A 12,212-nucleotide genomic window follows, 5' to 3' on the forward strand; every position below is an offset into this window, starting at 1 on the left:
GCCAGGAGAAGCAGTGCCGACGTTGCTGGAACAATGGGCCACAGGGTGTGGACCTAAAAGGTGTGTGGGGGGGCAGTCTTCACAAGGCACATTCCCCCAGGAATTGCGGGGGGGGGGGGGGGGAAAGAGGGGTTCACAGGGCACAGCCCTGCAGGACGGGGTTAGGGGAGACAGACAGTCTTCACAGGACGGTGGGGGGGGGGGGGGGGGGGGGGGGGGGTGTGGGGGGGGGTGCAGCATGCGACCCTGAATGAGGTGTTGCCTTTCTGGGGCATGGCCTTGCAGAAGGTGGGGGCTTCACAGGTTCAGGCTGAGGGGTAGGGGCGAAGTCTTTCATTAAGGGGCATATGACAATAAATTTGGGTGGATCTTTCCGCTACTGTACACGGCCACAGTAAGTGTATGACGGTCAGGGGCTATTGAACATTTCTGGTGTAAGCTATGATGATTTTGGGGTGGGTTTGGACACCCCCCATCCCAGCTCCATCCAGTTCAACAGATCAGGCCAATATCAGTCACACATTTATCAGTCACACATTTTTTTTTTTGCACAGTTTCAAGTTGGACAAAAAAAAATAAAAATAAATAAAATTAGCAACATTTTAAGGAATTTAACATCAGAAAACTGTCAAACTCCTCGACGAATTGGGCCTGTAGGCTGTGTTCCCGGGAAATGCCTTAGTAGGTCCAGGCCGTGTTCCCGGGAAATGCCTTAGTAGGTCCAGGCCGTGTTCCCGGGAAATGCCTTAGTAGGTCCAGGCCGTGTTCCCGGGAAATGCCTTAGTAGGTCCAGGCCGTGTTCCCGGGAAATGCCTTAGTAGGTCCAGGCCGTGTTCCCGGGAAATGCCTTAGTAGGTCCAGGCCGTGTTCCCGGGAAATGCCTTAGTAGGTCCAGGCCGTGTTCCCGGGAAATGCCTTAGTAGGTCCAGGCCGTGTTCCCGGGAAATGCCTTAGTAGGTCCAGGCCGTGTTCCCGGGAAATGCCTTAGTAGGTCCAGGCCGTGTTCCCGGGAAATGCCTTAGTAGGTCCAGGCCGTGTTCCCGGGAAATGCCTTAGTAGGTCCAGGCCGTGTTCCCGGGAAATGCCTTAGTAGGTCCAGGCCGTGTTCCCGGGAAATGCCTTAGTAGGTCCAGGCCGTGTTCCCGGGAAATGCCTTAGTAGGTCCAGGCCGTGTTCCCGGGAAATGCCTTAGTAGGTCCAGGCCGTGTTCCCGGGAAATGCCTTAGTAGGTCCAGGCCGTGTTCCCGGGAAATGCCTTAGTAGGTCCAGGCCGTGTTCCCGGGAAATGCCTTAGTAGGTCCAGGCCGTGTTCCCGGAAATGCCTTAGTAGGTACAGGCCGTGTTCCCGGGAAATGCCTTAGTAGGTCCAGGCTGTGTTCCCGGGAAATGCCTTAGTAGGTCCAGGCTGTGTTCCCGGGAAATGCCTTAGTACGTCCAGGCTGTGTTCCCGGGAAATGGCTTTGTAGGTACAGGCTGTGTTCCCAGGAAATGGCTTAGTAGGTACAGGCTGTGTTCCCAGGAAATGGCTTTGTAGGTCCAGGCTATGTTCATACCTTGCAGATAAGTCTCAATTTTGACATTTTTTGCACAAACTGCTGCATTTTCAAGAATCCAGCTTCAAGAACAACGCAGCCATAGCCTTATAGTACGCCATCGAGCCATGATGATCATACAGGAAATGTGGACCAGGCGGTGCGGCTTCCCTCCCACACCATACCCCGGCATCTCCTGAATCAGCTCCACCATTACAGTCCGCATTCACTCAATGCCGGGTCAGTCACCACAGATTATGGGATTTACACCACGAGACTGAGATGTGCAGGTTACGGGATGGAAGGATTGCTGGTTTAACCCCATCCCTGCTAGAAGTCAGAGAAACACTACCTTTCCTATGGTCCAAATCTAAACTTAACATTTTTTTTTTGTTTGTTTCCTTACTGAAATGTATATAATTGGGACTAAAAAAAAATATTTGTTGCAATTGGGTTTCATTAAAAGTGTTGCAATGTCTAACTTCTGTGGCTTTAGGCTATGTGCCCACGCTGCGGATTTTGCGCGGATTTTGCCGCGGATTTACCGAAAATCTGCAGCAGCGGCACTTCCAAGCCATTTCAATGGCATTTTGGAAATGCTGTGTCCATGCTGCGGATTTTTCCGCGGCGGATTTGCCGCGGATTTTGATCCGGAAAAATCTGCAGCATGTCAATTATTGTTGCGGATTTTGGTGCGGATTTTGGGTATAGAATGGGAAAAAAAAAAAAAAAAAAAAAATCCGCATCAAAATCCGCGGCAATTCCGCGGCAAAAATAAGGTGCGGATTTGCCGCGAAAGTCGCGGATTTTCATGCAGAAAAATCCGCAGGTACATTCTACTGTGGACACATAGCCTAAGGGTTGCATTGTCTATTGCTGGCTGCGGAATGAGTAAACTGAGAGTCGGTCAGGGAGTTTCTTCTGACAGGAGAGTTTATTTATATTCTCTTTTCCTCAGCTCCCGATACTTGCATCGCAATCCCTTGGCCTCTAAAACTGAACCAGGACTTCCGGCTCTGATGAGGCCCAAGAGGGGCGAAAGCGTGAGGAAGGTCACGACGCCATGATGGGAGTCTTGGCCTAGCTCGAAACCACCCAGGTATTTTATCGTGAGCAGAAAACATGATGGGGGTGATGGTGAGAAGTGGAAGGGCGAAGAAGAGAGTGGTAAGGCGAATATAAGGATTTATTTTTACTTTTTGAAAAACAATTATGGTTCACAAAATTGGTGGCCAGCGTGATTGAGTCACCACAGCACAATGGCCGCCATGTAATTCTACAGAAGTGATAAACGGGATTTACTGGGAAAAAAAATAAAGCCATTATCAAGACTTTGTAGCCCATAGCAACCAATCACAGTGCAGCTTTCATTTCACCACAGAGGTATAGGCCATGAAAGCTGAGCTCTGATTGGTTGCTATTGGCAACTAAGAAAAATTAGGCCAACTGTCTGAGGGGCTAAACATGAAGATCTAGGAATTGTAAATGTGGCCGCCCAGCTGCCTGAGACAGGACTCCTGCCAAAAAGCTGAACCAGATGACAAATGGCACACGACCACCGAAAAAAGGAAAAAAAAAAAAAAAATTATATTATATATATATATATATATATATATATATATATATATATATATATATATATATATATATATATATATATATATATATATATATATATATTTATATTTATATTTTCTTTTTTTTATTGGGATGAAATGGCAAAAATAAAATAAATAGAAAAAATTTAAACTACACCATTATTTTGGGAGGTTTTTGTTTTTACAGTTAATTTTGGGCAGTACAAGTGACCTTGTGACAATTTTCTGGGTCAGTGTGATACCAAACTTGGAAAGTTTGAAAAATTCCAGAAAAACCGTAAATAAAAAAACAAAAAAAAAAAAAATTATATACATAATTGATATTTGTTTTTTATATGTAATCGTATTAAAAAAAAAAAGTAATCATTGTTTTTTGCCATCAAAAATATACATGAGTGCTATTACACGTAATCGCTGTATTCTTTGAGAAAAATATGCAATTGCTGTATATTTTTTATAAAAAAAAAAAAAAACAAAAAACACACGTCAACGCTGTTAATATGTAATTGCTATTTTTATTTTTTAATTAAAAAATTAATATGTAAATTGGGGAGGGGATTAATGAAAAATACACAATTGCTAGGTTTCTTAAAGGAAAACTATGTAAATTTTGGGAGCGGTATGAAAAATTACATAATTGGCTGCGGGGGGGGGGGGGGGGGGGGTTGGGGGTTATGAAAACCTCACAATGGCTGGGGTTTTTGTTTTTGTTTTTTTAAAATAAATTATAATTGCTATTTTTTTCCCACCTTTTTGGATATCATTATTAGGTTTTTTGCCAAGATGTAAAACAAATACAATTAAAAAATAAAAAAAAAAAACAAAAAACCACACAGCACCTCAGTTGTTTTAGTGTGATACCGCTATACTGGCATTTCTGGGGTTGTAGTTCTGCAGCCAACATGCACCTGACCCTCATTTTGAGTCCTATCGTACTGATATAAGAGATTAGTGCGGACGGTAAATATTAGATCAGCTTACAGCTACAACAACCTGCACGGTCCGGTTTCCTTTTACCAGAGGTTGTCAGAACCTTTTCCAACAGATTTCTCATTCTGGGAAAGCTGGGTGACAACTGCCAAGGTCGTCATACATCAGTCCTATCAGCTTTTGTCTAACAATTACTGAAGGTTAATTATACATACATACATACATACATACATACATACATACATACATACATACATACCCCTTCTCATTCAAAGAGTTTTCTTTATTTTCATGACTCTGAAAATTGTAGATTCACATTGAAGGCATCAAAACTATGAATTATCACATGTGGAGAGAAATACTTAACAAAAAAAGCGTGAAACAACTGAAAATCTGTCTTATATTCTAGGTTCTTCACAGTCGCCACCTTTTGCTTTGATTACTGCTTTGCACACTCTTGGCATTCTCTTTTTTTTAATCCAATTAGTTTTTATTGAAAACACGGCAGATACAAAATCATACATGGTAATTTAAGAGAACAATTGTCAACTGCCCGCACATGAGGGCTCCATACATTAATATACTCCGAGACAATCCAGTTACAATTCCTCTGCCTTACACTTTAACCACACAACAACATGGGGAGGGAGGAGAGGGGAGGAAAGATGGGGACTTCATTCAAGTAAGGGGAACAAGAACAAAGGAGGAGGGGAAGAAGGTAGGATTGGGGGGGGAAGTGGGGGGGGGGGGGGGGGTTAGTAGGGGTACAGGGTTAGATGCCTGCCTGCATTACCAACCCCAGTCCACCAGCTGGGGCCATCAACTCCTCCTAGATTTCTCTCATGACCTGCTGCCTCAGTCAGGGTCTCAATGCTTTAGCCCCCTGGCTAGCCGAGCCAGGGCTATAATTCCATCGGCTCTATCTCAACTAGGTGCTCTTTGCCCGGGGAATAGTTGTGTAATAGGTGTTGCATGGCTGGATGACAGCCAGGGTTCCCATATTGTAAGAATTCTAGTTTTTTGTTTTAAGGAATGGGCAAGGCAGTATTCATATTGGCATTGTTGGTCGATCCTACTATATAACTAGGCTCCAGAGGGAGCTTCAGTGGCCTTCCACGAATGGCTCAGACACTGTCTGGCAGCTATTAGAATTTGCACAATCAGTCCCCTAAAAATCTGCGGGTACGAGTCTATGCCCAAATTCAGAACTGCCAGCCCTGGGTTGGGGTTGGTGTGCACACCTGTTATTTCACTAATGAGTCTGAAAACTGCTATCCAAAAAGGATGGACCCTCGGACAGTGCCACCAACAGTGTCCCAGTGATCCCCTCTGGAGGCAGCCCTTCCAACAGAGCGGTGAGTAGTTGGGGATGTAATGCACCAATTTTGCCGGCGTATGGTACCAACGTAGATGCACCTTTTTCAGCTGTTCCAAATGGTTAATGCATTTTGAGGATCTTTGCACCCACTGCGTCGCAGTATGCCACGCCGAGGGGGAGGTGTTAATGCCTAAATCTGATTCCCATTTAGTCATGTATGGGAGCTTTTGCTCGTCAGAGGGGTTGTTCAACCATTTGTAGGTTAAAGAGATTCCCGGTTGCCTCATTAGTTTTTTTAAACAATAGTGTCTTAACAGTGGGTAAGGTCGGGTTTGATCCCGGGGGGAATTTTGTGCTTAGAAAATGGCGAATCTGCAGGTGTTGATAAAAACACCCCTTTAGGGAGGGGTGCTCCCGAAGTATATCGTTGAAGGGCCTAATCTCTGCACCATCGTAAAAGTCCGCCAAAACTCCAAAACCCGCTGCTTCCCATCTACTCAAATTTGTATATGGAATGTGGGATTCTATTGCTCTGAGCAAAATTTCTGACAGCGGGACCTGGATCTTAGGGATCATCTCACTGCGCCATATGGCTATCGATGCTGTCATAGTAGGGAGACACAGGGTGGACCTAGTACGTTTTAGATATTCCACCTCCATCAGTTTCCTCGTCGAACCCTGGTCTGTCAGAGAGTTCTCAAGTTGAACCCACCTATGGGAGCTCTCCATGTTCCACCATTCTTTGAGTGATTCTATAAGAGAAGCTTTATAATAGGCCACTCTTGGCATTCTCTTGATGAGCTTGAAGAGGTAGTCACCGGAAATTGTTTTCCAACAGTCTTGAAGGAGTTCCCAGAGATGCTTAGCACTTGTTGGCCCTTTTGCCTTCACTCTGCGGTCCAGCTCACCCCACACCATCTCGATTGGGTTTAGGTCTGGTGACTGTGGAGGCCAGGTCATCTGGCGTAGCACCACATCACTCTCCTTCTTAGTCAAATAGCCCTTACACAGCCTGGAGGTGTGTTTGGGGTCATTGCCAAAGACATACAAATAGGGAATTTAGATTGTGAGCCCCAATGGGGACAGAGTTCCTGATGTATGTGAAGCGCTGCAGAATATGTTAGCGCTATGCACTATATAAAAAAAACAAAGATTGTCCTGTTGAAAAATAAATGATGGTCCAACTAAAACGCAAACCGGATGGAATAGCATGCCGCTGCAAGATGCTGTGGTAGGCATGCTAGCTCAGTATGCCTTCAATTTTGATTAAGTCCCCAACAGTGTCACCAGCAAAGCCCCCCCACACCATCACACCTCCTCCATGCTTCACAGTGGGAACCAGGCATGTAGAGTCCATCCATTCACCTTTTCTACAAATACACGGTGGTTGGATCCAAAGATCTCAAATTTGGACTCATCAGACCAAATGCACAGATTTCCACTGGTCTAATGTCCATTCCTTGTGTTCTTTAGCCCAAGCAAGTCTCTTCTGCTTGTTGCCTGTCCTTAGCAGTGGTTTCTTAGCAGCTATTTTACCATGAAGGCTGCTGCACTAAGTCTCCTCTTAACAGTTGTTCTAGAGATGTGTCTGCTGCTAGAACTCTGTGTGGCATTGACCTGGTCTCTAATCTGAGCTGCAGTTAACCTGCAATTTCTGAGGCTGGTGACTCGGATAAACTTATCCTCCGCAGCAGAGGCAGAGGTGACTCTTGGTCTTCCTTTCCTGGGGCGGTCCTCATGTGAGCCAGTTCCTTTGTAACGTTTGATGGTTTTTGCCACTGCACTTAGGAACACTCTCAAAGTTTACCCAATTTTTCGGACTGACTGACCTTCATTTCTTAAAGTAATGATGGCCACTCGTTTTTCTTTACTTAGAATTTGTATTATGGCAAGAAAAAAAAGCAGCTAACAGTCTATTCAGTAGGGCTATCAGCTGTGTATCCACCAGACGTCAACACAACTGATGGCCCCAACCCCATTTATAAGGCAAGAAATCCCACTTATTAAACCTGACAGGGCGCACCTGTGAGGTGAGAACCATTTCCGGTGACTACCTCTTGAAGCTCATCAAGAAAATGCCAAGAGTGTGCAAAGCAGTAATTTGAGGTGGCGACTGTGAAGAATCATGGGCTCCTCAAAACAACTCTCAAATGATCTGAAAACAAAGATTATTCAGCATAGTTGTTCAGGGGAAGGTACAAAAAGTTGTCTCAGAGATTTAAACTGTCAGTTTCCACTGTGAGGAACATAGTAAGGAAATGGAAGAACACAGGTACAGTTCTTGTTAAGCCCAGAAGTGGCAGGCCAAGAAAAATATCAGAAAGGCAGAGAAGAAGAATGGTGAGAACAGTCAAGGACAATCCACAGACCACCTCCAAAGACCTGCAGCATCATCTTGCTGCAGATGGTGTCACTGTGCATCGGTCAACAATACAGCGCATGTTGCACAAGGAGAAGCTGTATGGAAAAGTGATGTGAAAGAAGCCGTTTCTGCAAGCACGCCACAAACAGAGTCGCCTGAGGTATGGAAAAGCACATTTGGACAAGCCAGTTACATTTTGGAAGAAGGTCCTGTGGACTGATGAAACAAAGGTTGAGTTGTTTGGTCATACAAAAAGGCATTATGCATGGAGGCAAAAAAACACGGCATTCCAAGAAAAGCACTTGCTACCCACAGTAAAATTTGGTGGAGGTTCCATCATGCTTTGGGCCTGTGCGGCCAATGCCGTCACCGGAATCTTGTTAAAGTTGAGGTTCGCATGGATTCAGCTCAGTATCAGCAGATTCTTGACAATAATGTGCAAGAATCAGTGACGAAGTTGAAGTTACGCAGGGGATGGATATTTCAGCAAGACAATGATCCAAAACACCGCTCCAAATCTACTCAGGCATTCATGCAGAGGAACAATTACAATGTTCTGGAATGGCCATCCCAGTCCCCAGACCTGAATATCATTGAAAATCTGTGGGATGATGTGAAGCGGCTGTCCATGCTCGGCGACCATCAAACTTAACTGAACTGGAATTGTTTTGTAAACAGGAATGGTCAAATCTACCTTCATCCAGGATCCAGGAACTCATTAAAAGCTACAGGAAGCGACTAGAGGCTGGGATTTCTGCAAAAGGAGGATCTACAAAATATTAATGTCACTTATGCTGAGGTGCCTATACTTTTGCACCAGTCAAATTTTGTTTCAATGCGGATTGCACATTTTCTGTTAGTACAATAAACCTCATTTCAATCCAGAAATATTACTCAGTCCATCAGTTATTAGATATATGAAACTGAAATAGCAAAAACCCAAATTGTTATAAAGAAAAAAGGTTAACATTAATAGGGGTGCCCAAACTTTTTCATATGACTAAGACATATTTTCAGTTGTTTCACACTTTAAAGGGGTTATCCGACTTCTTTGACATTTTTTTTTTATATCCCTATTGGGCTACATTGGGGCAGGTAAGTAGATAGAGACCACTTACCTGCCCCGCTGTCAGCCCCTCTCCCCCGGCTCAGAGCGGTCATGTGACCGCTCCTGTCGCGATTTTGCTGCTTCATTTCATGGGCAGGGCCATGTTGACATGCAAATGTGGAAACAGCATGTCGCCTCCCTGCTGGGCGTGTACAGTGTAATGAGCCCCGCCCCCTTCCCTGCACCCCCCCCCACACATTCCCCCGCACCTCCAGTAACCTCCCCCTGCACTGCTGTGGGGTCCGTGACCTGGGGGCGGGGCCTGGCGGTGGCTGCCGTGATGTCAACTCCAGCACCGGGCCCCCTGCCCAGGATCGCACATTCAAATGTACCGGCATCACAGATCACCGATGCCTGTACATTTGAAAGTGCTGATGAGAAGCAGCGCAGCGCAGCTTCTCATCACTGTCCCTCCCGCTGTCTGTGCTCTCTTCAGCACAGCGGTGACGTCACTACGGTGCTGAAGAGAGCACAGACAGCGCGCGAACGTGCAGGAGCGGCGGGGACCGAGGAAGGGTGAGTATGTACTCCACATGTGTTCCCGATGGGGATGGGGATGGGGGGGGGGTTGCAGAGCCATATGTGTGCGTGTGCGGTACAGAGCCATATGTGTGCGTGTGCGGTACAGAGCCATATGTGTGCGTGTGCGGTGCAGAGCCATATGTGTGCGTGTGCGGTGCAGAGCCCGATGTGGGGCTGTTATTTGCAATGCTGTAGTGATACCAGGTCAGGTGCTGGGGAAGAATACTGACAGGGAATGTGTGTGCAGGGGGCGGGCAGAGGGTGGGGCTGGACACTGGGGCGGGGCTGGACACTGAGGCCGGGCGGTGCCAGCTGTGACTGGGAGGTTTTGCACAGGAAGTGGTCAGTTTGCTGGAGCTGAATGTAAACAAGAAGCTGCAGAGAATAAAGGGTGAATTCAAGAGGAACAAAAGTTAGAAAACAAAAAATAACAATGTAGGTGTGATTTATATGACAATACAGCACAGATAAACTCAAACATTTTTGTTAAGCTAATGTCGGAAAACTCCTTTAAGTATTTCATTCCACATGTTTTACTTCATAGTTTTGAGGTCTTCAATGTGAATCTACAATTATCAGAGTCATGAAAATAAAGAAAACTCTTTGAATGAGAAGGGGTGTCCAAACTTTTAGTCTGTACTGTATATTTTTATTTTTTTAAATCTTCAGCAATTAGATGAAATAAAAATATTTGTATATTTTGTCTAACAAGTCAGCAATTGTTAGATGAAAGAAAAAAAAAATAAATATATTTTATTTCATCTAATTGAAGGTTTTTAAAAAATAATGTTTTATTATAATATATTTTGAAAAAACTATTGTACATTTAAAAAAAAAAAAAACAACCTCAGCAATTGTTATACAAAATATATATTACTTTAGATTTCTCAAAAATTGAAGGTTTTATTTATTTAAATTTTTTTTAAAACCTCCTGCAATTGTTAGACAATATATGTTCTTTTTATCCTGTCATCTAATTGCTGTTTTGTTGTTTTTTTTTAAATTCTATAAAAAAACAAAAAAAAAAACAAAACAAAACAAAACAAAAAAACAAACCTTCAGCAATTGAAATATATATATATATATATTATATATATATATATATATATATATATATATATATTTCAATTGCTGAAGGTTTGTTTTTCTGTTTTTTTTTATAGAATTGAAAAAGAAAAACAAAAAACTTCAGCAATTAGATGACAGGATAAAAAGAAAAAGTTATAATATATTATAATTTTTTCTTTTTATCCTGTCATCTAATTGCTGAAGCTTTTTTTTTGTATATATATAATTATATAATCAATTGCTAACTATATATATTTCATCTAACAATTGCTGAAGGTTTTTTTTTTTTAAATTTACAATAGCATGTATATATATATATATATATATATGGGGGGGAAATTCAGATGGTAAACAAGAAGAGCAAGCAAAAAAAAAAAAAAAACACTAATTATCTGCTAGTCAGCAAATCGTCAGAGCAGTGACGTCACAGGAGGTGGAGCACAAAACTAACGAAAAAAAATATATAAATAAAAAAATACAAACTTTTTCTGATCCCAACAACTATGCGCTAGAGATCTCCAAGTCCCATCTGCGAGATCGCAAGATCCCTCCAGCCCCGGATCCGCAACCGACAGAACTTCTACCAGCAATGCTGCCCGAAGCCCCCCAGCTCTGCAGGAATGCGACCCCCGAGAGCGTGCACTCCAGCAGCCCCCAGCCCCGGAGCTCTCACCTCCTGCTCTCAGCTTGGTCCCAACAAGCAGCCCATGGAGAGGCACCTCCACAGCGGAGACGGCGCAGGACTACAACTCCCGGCAGCGCTCTGCGCACGGCTTCAAAGCGCACAAAACTTTATTAGAGGCGGTCAGGGCTGACGTGGCCGCACGGGCGGCGGAGGACACGCCCCCAGCCCTGTAGACGCGAGTGTCCAGAGATAGGGGCAGGTTCACACTGTGATAACAGGATCGTCCTGTCTATGATTATGGCAGCACCAGAACTTGTGTGTGTGTTTTTGTTTTGCTTTTTCATTCATCCCCTTCACTATCTTGCAATTTTCCACATTTTTCTCTCCCCTTCATCCAAGAGCCATAGCTTTATTTGTACTTTTTAAAGAAACCTTTCATTCTGCTCCATATTGTACTGGAAAACATGTAAAAAATCCAACTGCGGTGAAATTGCAAAAAAGAAAGTGTAATTCCATCATTGTTTTTTTAGTTTTTTATTTACCACGTTCACTACATGATAAAACTGAGGTGGCAGTGTGATTCCCCAGCTCAGTGCGAGTTCACAGATACCAAACATGTCTAGTTTTTAATACGGGCACTCGCTGCACTGACGGGTGTATCTACAGGCACTCGCTGCACTGCCGGGTGTATCTACTGCACTCACTGCACTGCCGGGTGTATCTACAGGCACCCACTGCACTGCTGGGTGTATCTACAGGCACTCACTGCACTGCCGGGTGTATCTACAGGCACTCGCTGCATTAACGGGTGTATCTACAGGCACTCACTGCACTGACGGATGTATCTACAGGCAGTCGCTGCACTGCCGGGTGTATCTACAGGCACTCACTGCACTGACGGATGTATCTACAGGCACTCGCTGCACTGACGGGTGTATCTACAGGCACTCGCTGCACTGGCGGGTGTATCTACAGGCACTCCCTGCACTGCCGGGAGTATCTACAGGCACTCACTGCACTGGCGGGTGTATCTACAGGCACTCGCTGCACTGCCGGGTGTATCTACAGGCACTCGCTGCACTGCCGGGTGTATCTACAGGCACTCGCTGCACTGCCGGGTGTATCTACAGGCACTCGCTCCACTGGCGG

The 12,212-nt window shown here is 44.4% G+C and overlaps 1 long non-coding RNA gene across 1 annotated transcript in view; it reads right to left on the reverse strand.

The window, feature by feature from the left end:
* LOC142290730 (uncharacterized) overlaps positions 1-11,214 on the reverse strand; it is a 48,337-nt gene extending 37,123 nt beyond the window's left edge. The window contains exon 1 of the long non-coding RNA XR_012750373.1: positions 11,112-11,214. This is a non-coding gene — a long non-coding RNA (uncharacterized LOC142290730). The remainder of the gene's footprint in view (positions 1-11,111) is intronic.
* Between the last annotated feature and the right edge of the window lie 998 nt (positions 11,215-12,212).

This window comes from Anomaloglossus baeobatrachus, chromosome 2, assembly GCF_048569485.1.
Source record: "Anomaloglossus baeobatrachus isolate aAnoBae1 chromosome 2, aAnoBae1.hap1, whole genome shotgun sequence".
Classification (NCBI taxonomy): Eukaryota; Metazoa; Chordata; class Amphibia; order Anura; family Aromobatidae; genus Anomaloglossus; species Anomaloglossus baeobatrachus.